The sequence below is a fragment of the Pleurodeles waltl genome, chromosome 6 (genome assembly GCF_031143425.1).
Source record: "Pleurodeles waltl isolate 20211129_DDA chromosome 6, aPleWal1.hap1.20221129, whole genome shotgun sequence".
NCBI classification, from domain to species: domain Eukaryota; kingdom Metazoa; phylum Chordata; class Amphibia; order Caudata; family Salamandridae; genus Pleurodeles; species Pleurodeles waltl.
This window is the reverse complement of record NC_090445.1, coordinates 1,711,782,342-1,711,800,494: the sequence shown is the minus strand read 5'-3', so window position 1 is coordinate 1,711,800,494 and position 18,153 is coordinate 1,711,782,342. Positions and strand designations below refer to the sequence as shown.

General features: G+C 53.2%; 1 pseudogene; it reads right to left on the bottom strand.

Moving 5' to 3' along the window:
* Nucleotides 1-13,076, bottom strand: part of LOC138301824 (patr class I histocompatibility antigen, B-1 alpha chain-like) — a 32,916-nt pseudogene extending 19,840 nt beyond the window's left edge.
* Between the last annotated feature and the right edge of the window lie 5,077 nt (nt 13,077-18,153).

Sequence of the window (18,153 nt, the reverse complement as noted above, 5' to 3'; positions counted from 1 at the left end):
CCCTCACATCCCCCTTCTGTGTTACACTAATCCACACTCACAGGCCTCTCACTGTGTTACGCTGGTTCCCTCACATCCCCCTTCTGTGTTACACTAATCCACACTCACAGCCCTCTCACTGCGTTACGCTGGCTCCCTCACATCCCCCTTCTGTGTTATACTAATCCACACTCACAGCCCTCTCACTGCGTTACGCTGGCTCCCTCACATCCCCCTTCTGTGTTATACTAATCCACACTCACAGCCCTCTCACTGCGTTACGCTGGTTCTCTCACATCCCCCTTCTGTGTTACACTTATCCACACTGACAAACCTCTCATTGCGTTACGCTGGTTCCCTCACATTCCCCTTCTGTGTTATACTAATCCACACTCACAGCCCTCTCATTGTGTTACGCTGGTTCTCTCACATCCCCCTTCTGTGTTCTACTAATCCACACTCACAGCCCACTCACTGCGTTACGCTGGTTCCCTCACATCCTCCTTCTGTGTTATACTAATCCACACTCACAGCCCTCTCACTGTGTTACCCTGGATCCCTCACATCCCCCATCTGTGTTATACTAATCCACACTCACAGGCCTCTCACTGCGTTACGCTGGTTCCCTCACATCCCTCTTCTGTGTTACACTAATCCACACTCACAGGCCTCTGACTGCATTACGCTGGTTCTCTCACATCCCCGTTCTGTGTTACACTAATCCACACTCACAAACCTCTTATTGCGTTATGCTGGTTCCCTCACATCCCCCTTCTGTGTTACACTAATCCACACTCACAGCCCCCTCTCTGCGTTACGCTGGCTCCCTCACATCCCCCTTCTGTGTTATACTAATCCACACTCACAACCCTCTCACTGCGTTACGCTGGATCCCTCACATCCCCCTTCTCTGTTATACTAATCCACACTCACAGCCCTCTCACTGCGTTGCCCTGGATCCCTCACATCCCCCTTCTGTGTTATACTAATTCACACTCACAGGCCTCTCACTGCGTTACGCTGGTTCCCTCACATCCCCCTTCTGTGTTACACTAATCCACACTCACAACCCTCTCACTGCGTTACGCTGGTTCCCTCACATCCCCCTTCTGTGTTATACTAATCCACACTCACAGCCCTCTCACTGCGTTACGCTGGTTCCCTCACATCCCCCTTCTGTGTTATACTAATCCACACTCACAGCCCTCTCACTGCGTTACGCTGGTTCCCTCACATCCCCCTTCTGTGTTATACTAATCCACACTCACAGCCCTCTCACTGCGTTACGCTGGTTTCCTCACATCCCCCTTCTGTGTTATACTAATCCACACTCACAGCCCTCTCACTGCGTTACGCTGGTTCCCTCACATCCCCCTTCTGTGTTATACTAATCCACACTCACAGCTCTCTCACTGCGTTACGCTGGTTCCCTCACATCCCTCTTCTGTGTTATACTAATCCACACTCACAGCCCTTTCACTGCGTTACGCTGGTTCCCTCACATCCCCCTTCTCTGTTATACTAATCCACACTCACAGCCCTCTATCTGCGTTACGCTGGTTCTCTCACATCCCCCTTCTGTGTTCTACTAATCCACACTCACAGCCCTCTCACTGCGTTACGCTGGATCCCTCACATCCCCCTTCTGTGTTATACTAATCCACACTCACAGGCCTCTCACTGTGTTACGCTGGTTCCCTCACATCCCTCTTCTGTGTCACACTAATCCACACTCACAGGCCTCTCACTGCATTACGCTGGTTCTCTCACATCCCCCTTCTGTGTTATACTAATCCACACTCACAACCCTCTCACTGCGTTACGCTGGTTCCCTCACATCCCCCTTCTGTGTTACACTAATCCACACTCACAGCCCTCTCTCTGCGTTACGCTGGCTCCCTCACATCCCTCTTCTGTGTTACACTAATCCACATTCACAGGCCTCTCACTGTGATACGCTGGCTCCCTCACATCCCCCTTCTGTGTTACACTAATTCACTCACAGCCTTCTCACTGCATTACGCTGGTTCCCTCACGTCTACCTTCTGTGTTATACTAATCCACACTCACAGGCCTCTCACTGCGTTACGCTGGTTCCCTCACATCCCCCTTCTGTGTTATACTAATCCACACTCACAGGCCTCTCACTGCGTTTCGCTGGTTCCCTCACATCCCCCTTCTGTGTTATACTAATCCACACTCACAACCCTCTCACTGCATTACGCTGGTTCCCTCACATCCCCCTTCTGTGTTATACTAATCCACACTCACAGGCCTCTCACTGCGTTACGCTGGTTCCCTCACATCCCTCTTCTGTGTTACACTAATCCACACTCAGAAACCTCTTATTGCGTTACGCTGGTTCCCTCACATCCCCCTTCTGTGTTATACTAATCCACACTCACAGCCCTCTCACTGCGTTACGCTGGCTCCCTCACATCCCCCTTCTGTGTTACACTAATCCACACTCACAGCCCTCTCTCTGCGTTACGCTGGCTCCCTCACATCCCCCTTCTGTGTTATACTAATCCACACTCACAGCCCTCTCACTGCATTACACTGGTTCTCTCACATCCCCCTTCTGTGTTACACTAATCCACACTCACAGCCCTCTCTCTGCGTTATGCTGGTTCCCTCGCATCCCTCTTCTGTGTTACACTAATCCACATGCACAGCCCTCTCCCTGCGTTACGCTGGTTCCCTCACATCCCCCTTCTGTGTTACACTAATCCACACTCACAGGCCTCTCACTGCGTTACGCTGGATCCCTCACATCCCCCTTCTGTGTTATACTAATCCACACTCACAGGCCTCTCACTGCATTACACTGGTTCTCTCACATCCCCCTTCTGTGTTACACTAATCCACACCCACAGGCCTCTCACTGCGTTACGCTGGTTCCCTCACATCCCTCTTCTGTGTTATACTAATCCACACTCACAACCCTCTCACTGCGGTACGCTGGTTCCCTCACGTCTCCCTTCTGTGTTATACTAATCCACACTCACAACCCTCTCACTGCGTTACGCTGTTTCCACACATATCTCTTCTGTGCTACACTAATCCACACACAGCCCTCTTCCATGTTACACTACTCACAAACACCCCACTTTCGTGTTACACTAACCCACACTCACAGCCCTCTCTGTGTTACACTGATTCCCACACAGCCCTCTTTCATGTTACACTACTCACAAACACCCCACTTTCATGTTACACTAGCCCACACTCACAGCCCTCTATGTGTTACACTGATTCCCACACAGCCCTCTTATTCCCACACAGCCCTCTTCCATGTTACACTACTCACAAACACCCCACTTTCTTGTTACACTAACTCACACTCACAGCCCTCTCTGTGTTACACTGATTCCCACACAGCCCCCTTCCATGTTACACTACTCACAAACACCCCACTTTCTTGTTACACTAGCTCACACTCACAGCCCTCTCTGTGTTACACTGATTCCAAACATCCCTCTTCCATGTTACATGCTCACAAACACCTCACTTTCGTGTTACACTAACCTACACTCACAGCCCTCTCCGTGTTACACTGATTCCCACACATCCCTCTTCTGTGTTACACTGATTCCCACACAGCCCTCTTATTCCCACACAGCCTTCTTCCATGTTAAACTACTTACAAACATCCATCTTCGGTGTTACACTAACCCACACTCACAGCCCTCTCTGTGTTACACTGATTCCCACACAGCCCTCTTCCATGTTAAACAACTCACAAACACCCCACTTTCTTGTTACACTAACTCACACTCACAGCCCTCTCTGTGTTACACTGATTCCCACACAGCCCTCTTCCATGTTACACTACTCACAAACATCCATCTTAGGTGTTACACTAACCCACACTCACAGCCCTCTCCGTGTTACTTATTCCACACATCCCTCTCCCATGTTACATGCTCACAAACACCCCGTGTTATACTAATCTCCACATACAGCTCCCACCCCGTGTTACACTGATCACCACACACAGCCCCTCCCCTGTGTTACACTGATCTCCACATACAGCCCTCACCCTATGTAGGAAAGTGCCCCTTTTGGCATGGTTACCCCCCCCCCAACATTTTGCCTGATATTGATGCTGACTTGACAGAGTGTGCTGGGATCCTGCTAACCAGGCCCCAGCACCAGTGTTCTTTCTCAAAACTGAACCATTGTTTCCACAATTGGCACACCCCTGGCACACAGATAAATCCCTTGTAAAAGGTACCAGTGGCACCAAGAGCTCCTCTGTAACCAGGGAGGGTCCCTAAGGGCTGCAGCATGTATTGAGCAACCCTAAAGGACCCCTCACCAAACACATGCACACTCCCATTGCAGCTTGTGTGTGTTGAGGAGGATTAAAAATGTAAAGTTGACATGCCATCCCTCTCAGCATGCCATGCCCAGAAACCACTGCCTGTGGCATAGGTAAGTCACCCCTCTAGCAGGCCTTACAGCCCTAAGTCAGGGAGCATTCAACCACAAGTAAGGGCACAGCTGCATGAGCAATATACCCCTACAGTGTCTAAGTCCATTCTAACACATTGTAAGTGCAGTGTGGCCATACTGAGTACATGACCTGGGTGTCACGGTTTTCAATGGGCTTACCGTCGAAGTTGAGAAGAGTTGGGGAACGGCCCTGGTTCCGGCAGGTTCTGCTCTGGCCGAGGTAGGGGCGACCCCTTCCGGTAGCCACGGTGCTGTTTGGCAAGAGCAAGCCACTACAGTCCGTGCCCTCCAGAAGGAGTCCCAGAGGAAAAACCCCAGTAGGGTAAAAAGCCTCCACAGGAACTCCCTGAAACGAAAGGAGGACACCAAGGCGTTAGGACTGAAGATCAGGAAGACTGGAGAACGAAGACAGGTCAGGAAACACTGGATTCACAGGAAGAAACCAGTCAGACCGTGACTACCACCAAGGAGTGTTGCAACGCAATGAACAAGCAGCTGAATTCCCCTTATATACCTCTAGACAGGAAGTAGGAAACAGGAAGTAGAAACACCACCATCTTGGATTGGGGAAGAGAAGGTAATAGTGAATCAGTTACATGCGTCTAATACAGAGAAACAATGCATGCTGGGAAGAGAGGAAGTGGTCAGCATGCTGGGAAAGGAAAAAGGCAGGTATAAAAATACCACCATGTGCAAGGGTTCGGCTTTTGCCTGGAGACATTGGTAAGTGGTGAGCAGATGTAATTGTAGTAATGCAGGGAAACTAGATGTAAAGCGCACTAATGCGCTATACGCGGTCAGGCCAGAAACCCACTCGGGGTCTCAAGCCCTGCCGCGTCTGCCTTTATGGCAGAGCTTAAAGAAAGGGGCGCGCGAGTACCGCCCCTAACCAGGCCCCTGGAATTACCCACGGCTTGCGCCCAAGCCGCGGCATCCCCCGCGGCCTGTGTGCCAGCCGCGGCTTCTCCCGCGGCTCGCCCACAGGCCGCGGCATAAACAGAATGCCGCGGCGACTTGAGACCGCGGCCGCGGCCGCCGCAAGAGCCGCGGCCGCCGTGGCATGACACTGGGTGCTTGTCATTACGAATACTACAGCTCCATGATGGCTTCACTGAAGTCTGGGAAGTTTGGTATCAAACTTCCTAGCACAATCAACCCACACTGATGCCAGAGTTGAATTTATTGCAAAATGCACACAGAGGGCATCTTAGAGATGTTCCCAGTATTTTACCCAACCCTTTAGTGTACGATTGACCAGTCTGTGCAAGCCTGCCACTAAAAGACAAGTTTCTGACCCCATGGGGGTGGGCAGTGAGGGCCTTTGTGCTCTCTGGGGTCAGAAACAAAGCCTGCTCTGGGTGGAGGTGCTTCACACCTCCCCCCTGCAGAAACTGCAACACTTGGCGGTGAGCCTCAAAAGGCTCAGGCCTCCTGTTACAGTGCCCCAGGGAACTCCAGCCAGTGGAGACCCCTGCCGCCCGGACAAAGCCCCACTTTTGGCGGCAAGTCTGGCAGGAAAATTAAGTAAAACAGGGAGGCGTGACCACTCCAGCTAGGACTACCCCTAAGGTGCCCAGAGCTGAAGTGAACCCCTCCCTGCAGAATCCTCCATCTTGGTTTGGAGGACAAGGACCAACCGGGTTAGGACTGTGTCCTCCCTTCCCAAAGGGAATGGACCCTGTAAGGGAGTAGTCACCCTCAGGGACAGTAGCAATTGGCTACTGCTCCCTGACCCCTGTAACACCCCTAAATCTAGGATTTAAGGGCTCCCCTGAAACTAGCTTGTCAGATTCCTGGTGACCTAAAGACAAGAAAAAAGAAAAAGGACTGCTAATCCGTCTCCCCTGCAGAGAATAGTCCAGCCACCAACTGACTTGGCCCCAGCCCTACCGTGGCTACCACGAGTCCTGCCCACTCTGCACCTGACATGCATGGCCCGCGTCTGTAGGAGGCTGGCCTGGTGGGTACCTATGGTACTTACACATTATACCAGGTCCAGGTATCCCTTATTCGTGTAGTGTAGTCAGTGTCTAGAAGCCAAGCTCTCTAGAGGTAGCTGTGGATGAGCAGCCATGGCTTATCTAGGGGACATGCAAAGCTCATGCAATACCACTGTAGTCACACTTAGTACTTACACACACAAAAGAAAACACAAAAATAAAGATACTTTATTTTGGTGACACAAATACCAAAAATACCATAGAGACTATACTCCCTTAGGAGGTAAGTAATACACAAATTATTATATACTAGTATGCAGACATAGGCATACAAACAGTTAGAAAACAGTGCAATTAGTGAAAATCACAATAGTTAGAAACAGGCTTAGGGGGAGCACAAACCATATACTAAGAAAGTGGAATGCGAACGTCGGTCCCCCACCTAGGCAAGTGTAGTGTGTAGAGGGGTGCTGGGAGTCCTAGGAAAGCCCAAAGGTAAGTACCACAACCCACCCCAGCGACCAGGAAAACAGTACGTTTCCCAGAACACACACAGAGATGTAAAGATGAATATTGCAAACCAAAGAAGAGACTGCAAGACACCAACAGTGGATTCCTGGACAAGAAGACCTGTGAAAAAAGGGGACCAAGTCCAAGAAGCACAGAAGAGTCCAGGAAGGGCAGGAGCCCCTACCAACCCGGCTGAAGGTGCAAAAGGTGAACCACAGGAAAAGTCAGCATTGCACCCAAGAAGACGAAGTTGGGTTCCTGGAGGGTGCAAGTGATGTCCCACACCGGATGGAGGATTGCAGTCGGGTTTGCGTTGTCGGAGTCCGCCAACAAGCCTGGGCTCACACAAAGGTTGCTGTTAGCAGAAAATCAGAGAATAGCACTGCGGGGGACCAGGAAGGACCATGTGGACCCTACCCAGGAGGAAGACTGAGAGGGGGCCCTCAGCAACTCAGAGAGCTCACAGAAGACCAGGTAGCGCAAACAGGAGTCCAACAAGACGGGGACATGAAAGCTGCAGAGGAGGCTCACGCAGCACTACGAGAAAGGCTCTCACGCTGCCGAAGAACCATTCAGGGAGCTGTGCATTGCAAGAAGGATTGCTGGAGCTTCAAGATGCATGAAGATTTTGGATGAAGGATGCCAACAAATCTTGGCAGCTGCAAAGGACGAGGTGCACGGGGTACTGTCTTGTGTGGGGAGGCAAGGTCTTACCTCCATCAAAGTTGGACAGTTGGAAGAGAGGACCGTCCGGAGGACCGTCTGGACCACTTCAGTGCACCACCTGTGATGCAGGATCCATGCAGCTCAGAAGGAGAGGGTATGCCAGCTGTCGACGCCGTTGGTGCCTGCAGAAGCAGGGGAGTGACTCCTTCGCCACAAAGGAGATTCCTTCTTCCTTCTGATGCAGGCTGAAGACAGGCTATCCTCAGGGGATGCACAACCGGGGAAATGTTGCAGTTGCTGGAAGGAGCCAGAGATACAATGTTGCAGGAGGCACCTTGTTTCTTTGTGGCAGCTTGTAGGGTCCTGAAGAGTCCAGATGCAGTTTCTTTGGTCAGACGTTGAAGTGGAGGATGCAGAGGATTCTTACTGGAGTCTTGCAATCTGAATCTGAGGCACCACCCAAAGGAGAGACCCTAAAAGTGGGTGTTGGTCACCTACCCAGTAAGCACCTATCAGGGGAGGGCTCTGCCATCACCTGCTGGGACTGGCCACTCAGATGCACCCAGAGTTCCCTGCCAACCTTGAATCCAAGATGGCAAAAACCAAGGACCCTCTGGAGGAGCTCTGAGCACCACTCCTGGGGTGATGATGGAGAGGAGAGTGGTCACTCCTCTTTCCTTTGTCCAGTTTCACGCCAGAGCAGGAACTGGGGGGTCCCTGAACCGGTGTAGACTGTTGTATGCAAGGAGGGCACCATCTGTGCCCTTCAAAGCATTTCCAGAGGCAGGGGGAGGCTACTCCTCCCCGGCCCTTAACACCTATTTCCAAAGGGAGAGGGTGTAACACTCCTCTCCCAAAGGAAATCCTTTGTTCTGCCTTCCTGGGCTCGAGCTTCTCAAGCAACAGGAGGGCAGAAATGTGTCTGGGAGGTGGCAGCAGCTTGGGCTTCCTGGAAACCCTCAGAAGCTTGCAAAAGCCTTGTGGTATGATTCCAACATGTTTGATACCAAACACGCCTATGTTCTGAGTTATCATTATGTAGCTGGACATAGGTAGTGACCTATGTTCAGTACACGTGTAAAATGGCGTCCCCACACTCACGAAGTCTGGAAAAATGGGCCTGGAGTTAGTTCATGGGGGAACCTTCTTCTAGTGCAGGGGTGCTCTCACACTCACATACTGTGCACCCTGCCCTCTGGGCTGGGAGGCCTACCAAAGGGGTGATTTATAGGTGACCTGGTGTAGTGAATAATGGCAGTGAAAGGGTGCTTGCACCTTTTCACGCAGGCTGCAATGGCCGTCCTGCAGAAGCCTTTGTATGGGCTCCCCCATGGGTGGCAGAATAACTGCTGCAGCCCGTAGGCATCCCCTGGAACCCCAATGCCCTGGGTACCTAGGTACCATATACTAGGGACTTATAAGGGGGCACCAGTGTGCCAATTGTGGAAGAAATCCAGAGTTTTGGGAGAGAAAGCATAATCACAGGGGTCCTGGTTAGCATCATCCCACTGAACACAGTGAAGCACACTGACATTAGGCAGAAAAAGGGGGTAACTATACCAGGAAAGAGGGTACTTTACTACAGTGCCCAGGTGGCCCACAGGTTAAGAGCAGGTCCCCAGGCAATTCTGACCTTCTGTCCACCCTGGGTTGACCCCTCATGGCCAACTCGACGACCCCTGCAGCCTAATTCTGGAGGACCCCCCCTGAACGTGAGAGAACCAGATGAAGATTCCCGATGCCTAAAGGTACCCCTGCACCTGCAGCCCCCTGGCCTTGGGGAATCCAAGCACTGGTCCAGCAATGTTCAGCAGGTGGCCATCCTCCTTGTCCAGCTTGTGGTTTTCCGCAACTGACTGTAGGAGGCTGGCCTGGTTTGTAGTGGGTACCTTGGGTACTTACACCTTACAACAGGTCCAGTTATCCCTTATCAGTGAAATGTAGTGATGTTCTAGCAGCTTAGCTCGATAGAGGTATCTATAGCAGAGCAACTTAGGCTGAACTAGGAGACATTCAAAGCTCTTGCAATACCACTTATAGTTACACAGTACTTATACACAAGTAAAGACAGTACTCAGTGTTACCAAAAATAAAGGTAGTTTATTTGGGTGACACAAGGACAAAAATATCTTACAGGCAATACTCCTTCTGGAGGTAAGTATTATACACAATATATACACTAGACACCAAAATAAGGTAAGTAATTAGAAATAGGATTGTGCACACAATATGAAATGCTATAGAATGCAATGGAACAAAATAGGTCTAGGGACAACACAACCCATATACTAAGAAAGTGGGATGCAAACCACAAATTTTCCCCTAGACAAGTGTAGTGTGTAGAGAATTGCTGGGAGAGTAAGAATACAGTAAAGGTAAGTAAAGTACCCCACTCCAGAGCCCAGAAAAGCAGGAGTAAAGTACTGCAAGTTTCTTAAAGACACACTACAAGTCGTTATTAGAGAATCAAGCAAGACTGCAAACAACAAATGGTGGATTCCTGGACCTGAAGAACTGCAAAGGAAGGAGACCAAGTCCAAAAGTGGGAAGAAGTTCCAGGAAGGACAGGAGACCCTGCCAACCCAGAAGAGGGTGCAAAAGAAGAGTCCCTAGTTGGACGAAGACTGCAGAAATGCACCCAAGGAAGATGTCAGTGGGTTCCTGCATGATGCAAAGGATTTCTCATGAAGAGATGTTGGATGCAGGCAAGTTTTGGCACTGGATTCCTCCAACAAGCCTTGGTTCTGGCAAAGTCGCGTTTTGCGTCAAGTTGGTGCTATCTGGACCCAGGAGGGACCTGGGGGCCTCAACTCTGTGTGAGGAGGAAGAGGGGCCTCTCTGCACTTCAGAGAGCCCTCAGAACACCAGATAGCACCCACGGGAGTCCCAGGACACAGGGACAAAGGAGGTGCAGCACTACAAAGGAAGGTCTCAGTGAGTTGAGCGTCGCAGAGAGTGCTGGGGACCTGGGCCAGGCTCTGCATGAAGGAATTTGGCAAATAGTGCACAGAGGCCTCAGGAGGTGAAGAAGATGCCATGCACAGGGGTACTATCGTTCTTGGGGAAGGCAAGCTCTTACCTCCTCCAAATTGGGACAGCAGGACCTCAGGACAGTCTGTGTCGATGGGGTCCACCGTCTGTGTTCCATTGAGCAAGCGCGTCGCCAGGGGAGGAGTCCAAGAGAACCGGTCGTCGACATAGAAGGTGCCTGCTTCAGCAGGGAAGTGACTCCGTCACTCCACAGGAGATTTCTTTGGTCCTTCCCGTGCAGGGTGAAGACAGGGAGTCCTCAGAGCGTGCACACCGTTGAAACTGTTGCAGTTGCTGGCTGGAGCTGAAGTTGCAGAGGAAAGGTAGCCCTTCTGGATACTTTGTTGCTGTTACTGCAGTTCCTGGAGCAGTCTGAGGTTGATCCGAGGTCAGAGGATGAAGTAGTAGTTGCAGAGGCTTCCTGCTGGAAACTTACAAGTAGATCTGAAGAGAGCCCAGAGGAGAGACCCTAAATAGCCCTGAGAGGTTGATTGGCTACCATACCAGGTATGGACCTATCAGGAGAGGTCTCTGACGTCACCTGCTGGCACTGGCCACTCAAAGGCCTCCAGAGTGTCCCCACACCTTGGAAAACAAGATGGCTGAAGTCTGGAACACACAAGGGGCGCTCTGGGCACCACCCCTGGGGTGGTGATGGACAGGGGACTGGCCACTCCCCTTTCCTTTGTCCAGTTTTGCGCCAGAGCAGGGACTGGGGGTCCCTGAACCGGTGTAGACTGGCTTATGCGAGAAGGGCACCATCTGTGCCCTTCAAAGCATTTCCAGAGGTTTGGGGAGGCTACCCCTCCCCAGCCTGTAACACCTATTTACAAACGGAGAGGGTGTTACACCCCTCTCCCAAAGAAAATTCTTTGTTGTGCCTTCCTTGGACTGAGCTGCTCAGACCCCAGGAGGGCAGAAACCTGTCTGTGGGTTGGCAGCAGCTGTAGCTGCAGTGCAAGCCTCAGAGAGCTGGTTTGGCAGTACTGAGGGTCCATGGTGGAGCCCCCAGGATGCATTGAATTGGCTCCCCAAAACCAGATTTGGAATGGGGGGACAATTAAATGATTTTAGACAACTTACATAGCCATATTCGGATTTAACATTGTGAAGCTACATATAGGTAGTGACCTATATACAGTGCATGCGTGTAATGGCGTCCACACACTCACAAAGTCCCAGGAATTGGCCCTGAACAATGTGGGGGCACCTTTGCTAGTGCAAGGGTGCCCTCACACTTAGTAACTTTGCACCTAGCCTTCATTAAATGAAGGTCAGACATATAGGTGACTTATAAGTTACCTAAGTGCAGAGAAAATGGCTGTGAAATAGTGTGTGCACTATTTCAAGCAGGCTGCAGTGGCAGTCCTGTGTAAAGGTTTGTCTGAGATCCCTATGGGTGGCAAAAGAAATCTTGCAGGCCATAAGGATCTCCTGGAACCCCAATGCCCTGGGTACCTAGGTACCATATATTAGGGACTTATAAGGGGAGTACAGTGTGCCAATTGAAATTGGTAAATGAAGTCACTAGCCTATAGTGACAAATTTAAAAGCAGAGAGAGCATAAGCACTGAGGTTCTGATTAGCAGAGCCTCAGTGACACAGTTAAGCACTATACACACACACACACACACACATATTAGGCCATAAACTATGAGCACTGAGGTCCTGGCTAGTAGGATCCCAGTGACACAGTGAGAACACACTGACACACTCTCACAAACAGGCCAAAAGTGGGGGTAACCATGCTAGAAAGGGGCTACTTTCTCACACCAACCCCCTGGACCCAGCCTGCAGTATCTTTGTGACCCCCGGGGTCCCCCTATTGAAAAGCATTGGGAACCCGACGGTGTGTTTGCACCTGGCCGCCCAAGTGCTGCTGAGGGTGTGTGTTTGCTGCTGACCTGTGGCCCCCCTGGTGCTCATGTAAACCCCCCAGGTCTGCCCTCCGAAGTCACGGGTACTTACCGGCTAGTAGATCTGTTTACGAGTGCCCCCAGTGTCCATAGGATCCCATTCTAAATCTATCATCAACTTTGACCTCTGCACCCGGATGGCCCTGTGCTGCTGGTGGTGCATGTTTACGGTCAACTTGAACCTTGACCAGTAAACAACCTATCCCCCGGAGACTGGAACTGTAAATTGAGTACTTACCGCAAAACTGCACTAATACTTACCCCCAGTACTGTGTTGAAAATTGCAGTGTGTCAACTTTTTAAAGAGAAAAATGTTACATGCATGTAAACCGTTTTCTTTGTCAAATCTAAACAAAGTGCCTTAATATGCTTGATACTTACTTGGAAATGTACTAACCTGCAACAAGATCCTTTTTGTTCTAGAAATAAAGTAACAAAAGATATTTTGCTATATAAAAACCATTGTCCTGGAGATAATTGCCAATATTTCAAAAACTGTATAACGTATTGATTTCAAACAAAGTACCATTGATATATGTGTGAAATTCAAAGTTATTGAAGTACTTACCTGCGGCATGAATCTTGTGGCTCCAGAAATAAATTAAGAAAATACATTTTTGCTATATAAAAAACATTTGTCGTGACTTATGTCTTTGAGTGTGTGCTTCTTCTACTGTCTGTGTGTGTACAACAAATGCTTTGCACTACCCTCTAATAAGCCTAACTGCTCGTCCACACTACCACAGAAGAGAGCGTTAGTATTACCTACTGTGGCCTCTGTTAAGCCTCTGGGGAACCCTGGACTCTGTGCGCACTAGACCTCATGTTGATATAGTATATACAGAACCAGCTTCCTACCCCTGTGTTACACTGATCCACACTGACATCCCTCACCCCGTGTTACACTGATCAACACTGACAGCCCTCACTCACCCCGTGTTACACTGATCCACACTAACAGCCCTCAACCCGTTACACTGATCCACACCGACAGCCCTCACCCTGTGTTACACTGATCCACACTGACAGCCCTCACCCTGTGTTACACTGATCCACACTGACAGCCCTCACTCACCCTGTGTTACACTGATCCCCACACTGACAGCCCTCACCCTGTGTTACACTGATCCCCACACTGACAGCCCTCACCCCCTGTTACGCTGATCCCCACACTGACAGCCCTCACCCTGTGTTACACTGACCCCAACACCCACCCGGTTTTACAATGATCCACACTGACAGTCACCAGGGAAGCTCACCTGCCACCCTAAAACTAGACACTCCCTCCACCCAGGATGTCGCCCCCTCCCCAGGTCACTCACCTGCAGCCAGAGCCCCCCCAGGATGAGGAGCGGAGCCCAGCTGGTGATGTTGGGAGGGGGCAGCAGTGAAAGGGGGGAGGGGCTGGGGGGTATAATCACACCCCGGAGGTGGGGACCGGCTCCGATGAGAACTTCACAAGGTCTGAGCTCAGCCCCACCCAAGGTATAGGAGGGGGGGAGGGGAACCCACCAATCAGAAGTCAGAACAGCAGCGCGTCATCACGCACGGGTAGAGCCCCCCGCGAGGAGTGAAAGTGACTAGAGACAGAAGTTTGGTTTCTGCCCTTCTTTAGAGCTCCCTTCCGACCCCCTTCCACAGCGCTTAGAAGCCCCGTCCCTCTCCTGCACAGCGGTTCCACCCGCCTCTCTCTTACCTACTTGTATTTCTCTCTCTGGTTTCATCCACTCTCCATATGTTTGCACTTTTATGCAGCACGAACTCAACCCGAGGTGTCGAAGCGCTTTACACTAACTCCAGTTGCTGTCGCCTTGGTGGCCACAGCTGTGCTCGGATTCTGAAAGTGCTTAGAAGCCCTCGCGGTCACATCGGGTGCTGACGGGACTCCCCTGCTTCCTTCTCTTCCCCAACAGAAGCGTTTTTCCCAGGCTCCCCCGCCCCCCCAATCAGGATTGTTCAGAACTCGGTGTTTGTTTCAGGATTGATCAGATCTCCGTGGTTGTTTCTCTTTCTCTGTTTATTTTCTATTATTGTTATACCGAACACTAGCGATGCTCGCTGCTTGTGAGTGACGCAACTCTGTTAGTGCTTAGAAGTCGTCCTGCATGTAATCCGACTCAGCAGTTAGTGTTTAGAAGCCCTCGCTGCCTCTGTCCTGATTCCGCTCTGACAGCGCCTAGAAGCTCTCGCTGTCTGTGCCATGACTCCGCTCTGACAGTGCCTAGAAGCTCTCGCTGTCTGTGCCACGACTTAGCTCTCATGGGGCCAGATGTATCAAGCAATTTTGCATTCGCCGAGGGTACGAATCGCAAAATTCGGCCGTTTGCGAATACACAAATGCCTTTCCAGATGTATGAAAGGCAATTGCTGTGCAATTTTAAGGAATCCCAAAAATATCGATTCCTTAAATTTGCGAATCTATTTAGAGAATCGCAAATTGCAACCGACAGAGGAAACAGGGGAGGGCAGCCTCAGCCACCGACAGAGAGGAAACAGAGGAGGGCAGCCTCACCCACCGACAGAGAGGAAACAGAGGAGGGCAGCCTCTGCCACCGACAGAGAGGAAACAGAGGAGGGCGATCTCACCCACCGACAGAGAGGAAACAGAGGAGGGCGGCCTCAGCCACCGACAGAGAGGAAACAGAGGAGGGCGGCCACACCCCTCGCCCACCACAGAGAGGAAACAGAGGAAGGTGGCCTCACCAACCGACAGAGGAAACAGGGGAGGGCAGCCTCAGCCACCGACAGAGAGGAAACAGAGGAAGGCGGCCTCAGCCACCGACAGAGAGGAAACAGAGGAGGGCAGCCTCACCCACCTACAGAGAGGAAACAGAGGAGGGCGGCCTCAGCCACCGACAGAGAGGAAACAGAGGAGGGCAGCCTCACCCACGCCCACCAACAGAGAGGAAACAGAGGAGGGCGGCCTCAGCCACCAACAGAGAGGAAACAGAGGAAGGCGGCCTCGCCCACCGACAGAGAGCAAACAGAGGAGGGCAGCCTCAGCCACCGACAGAGAGGAAACAGAGGAGGGCGGCCTCAGCCACCGACAGAGAGGAAACAGAGGAGGGCGGCCACACCCCTCACCCACCCACAGAGAGGAAACAGAGGAAGGTGGCCTCACCAACCGACAGAGGAAACAGGGGAGGGCAGCCTCAGCCACCGACAGAGAGGAAACAGAGGAGGGCGGCCTCACCCACCGACAGAGAGGAAACAGAGGAGGGCGGCCTCACCCACCGACAGAGAGGAAACAGAGGAGGGCGGCCTCACCCACCGACAGAGAGGAAACAGAGGAGGGCGGCCTCAGCCACCGACAGAGGGGAAACAGAGGAGGGCGGCCACACCCCTCGCTCACCCACAGAGAGGAAACAGAGGAAGGCGGCCTCGCCCACCGACAGAGAGGAAACAGAGGAGGGCGGCCGCGCCCACCGACAGAGAGGAAACAGAGGAAGGCGGCCTCGCCCACCGACAGAGAGGAAACAGAGGAGGGCGGCCTCGCCCACCGACAGAGAGGAAACAGAGGAGGGCGGCCTCAGCCACCGACAGAGAGGAAACAGAGGAGGGCAGCCACACCCCTCGCCCACCCACAGAGAGGAAACAGAGGAAGGCGGCCTCGCCCACCGACAGAGAGCAAACAGAGGAGGGCAGCCTCAGCCACCGACAGAGAGGAAACAGAGGAGGGCGGCCTCAGCCACCGACAGAGAGGAAACAGAGGAGGGCGGCCACACCCCTCGCCCACCCACAGAGAGGAAACAGAGGAAGGTGGCCTCACCAACCGACAGAGGAAACAGGGGAGGGCAGCCTCAGCCACCGACAGAGAGGAAACAGAGGAAGGTGGCCTCACCAACCGACAGAGGAAACAGGGGAGGGCAGCCTCAGCCACCGACAGAGAGGAAACAGAGGAGGGCAGCCTCACCCACTGACAGAGCTGAAACAGAGGGCAGCCTCAGCCACCGACAGAGAGGAAACAGAGGAGGGCGATCTCACCCACCGACAGAGAGGAAACAGAGGAGGGCAGCCTCAGCCACCGACAGAGAGGAAACAGAGGAGGGCGGCTTCAGCCACCGACAGAGAGGAAACAGAGGAGGGCGGCCTCAGCCACCGACAGAGAGGAAACAGAGGAGGGCGGCCACACCCCTCGCCCACCCACAGAGAGGAAACAGAGGAAGGCGGCCTCGCCCACCGACAGAGAGGAAACAGAGGAGGGCGGCCTCGCCCACCGACAGAGAGGAAACAGAGGAGGGCGGCGTCAGCCACCGACAGAGAGGAAACAGAGGAGGGCGGCCACACCCCTCGCCCACCCACAGAGAGGAAACAGAGGAAGGCGGCCTCGCCCACCGACAGAGAGGAAACAGAGGAGGGCGGCCTCGCCCACCGACAGAGAGGAAACAGTGGAGGGCGGCCTCAGCCACCGACAGAGAGGAAACAGAGGAGGGCGGCCACACCCCTCGCCCACCCACAGAGAGGAAACAGAGGAAGGTGGACTCACCCACCGACAGAGAGGAAACAGAGGAGGGCAGCCTCGCCCACCGACAGAGAGGAAACAGAGGAAGGCGGCCTCAGCCACCGACAGAGAGGAAACAGAGGAAGGCGGCCTCACCCACCGACAGAGAGGAAACAGAGGAGGGCGGCCTCACCCACCGACAGAGAGGAAACAGAGGAGGGCGGCCTCGCCCACCGACAGAGAGGAAACAGAGGAGGGCGGCGTCAGCCACCGACAGAGAGGAAACAGAGGAGGGCGGCCACACCCCTCACCCACCCACAGAGAGGAAACAGAGGAAGGCGGCCTCGCCCACCCACAGAGAGGAAACAGAGGAGGGCGGCCTCGCCCACCGACAGAGAGGAAACAGAGGAGGGCGGCGTCAGCCACCGACAGAGAGGAAACAGAGGAGGGCGGCCACACCCCTCGCCCACCCACAGAGAGGAAACAGAGGAAGGCGGCCTCGCCCACCGACAGAGAGGAAACAGAGGAGGGCGGCCTCGCCCACCGACAGAGAGGAAACAGAGGAGGGCGGCCTCAGCCACCGACAGAGAGGAAACAGAGGAGGGCGGCCACACCCCTCGCCCACCCACAGAGAGGAAACAGAGGAAGGTGGCCTCACCCACCGACAGAGAGGAAACAGAGGAGGGCAGCCTCGCCCACCGACAGAGAGGAAACAGAGGAAGGCGGCCTCAGCCACCGACAGAGAGGAAACAGAGGAAGGCGGCCTCACCCACCGACAGAGAGGAAACAGAGGAGGGCGGCCTCACCCACCGACAGAGAGGAAACAGAGGAGGGCGGCCTCGCCCACCGACAGAGAGGAAACAGAGGAGGGCGGCGTCAGCCACCGACAGAGAGGAAACAGAGGAGGGCGGCCACACCCCTCGCCCACCCACAGAGAGGAAACAGAGGAAGGCGGCCTCGCCCACCGACAGAGAGGAAACAGAGGAGGGCGGCCTCGCCCACCGACAGAGAGGAAACAGAGGAGGGCGGCGTCAGCCACCGACAGAGAGGAAACAGAGGAGGGCGGCCACACCCCTCGCCCACCCACAGAGAGGAAACAGAGGAAGGCGGCCTCCCCCACCGACAGAGAGGAAACAGAGGAGGGCGGCCTCGCCCACCGACAGAGAGGAAACAGAGGAGGGCGGCCTCAGCCACCGACAGAGAGGAAACAGAG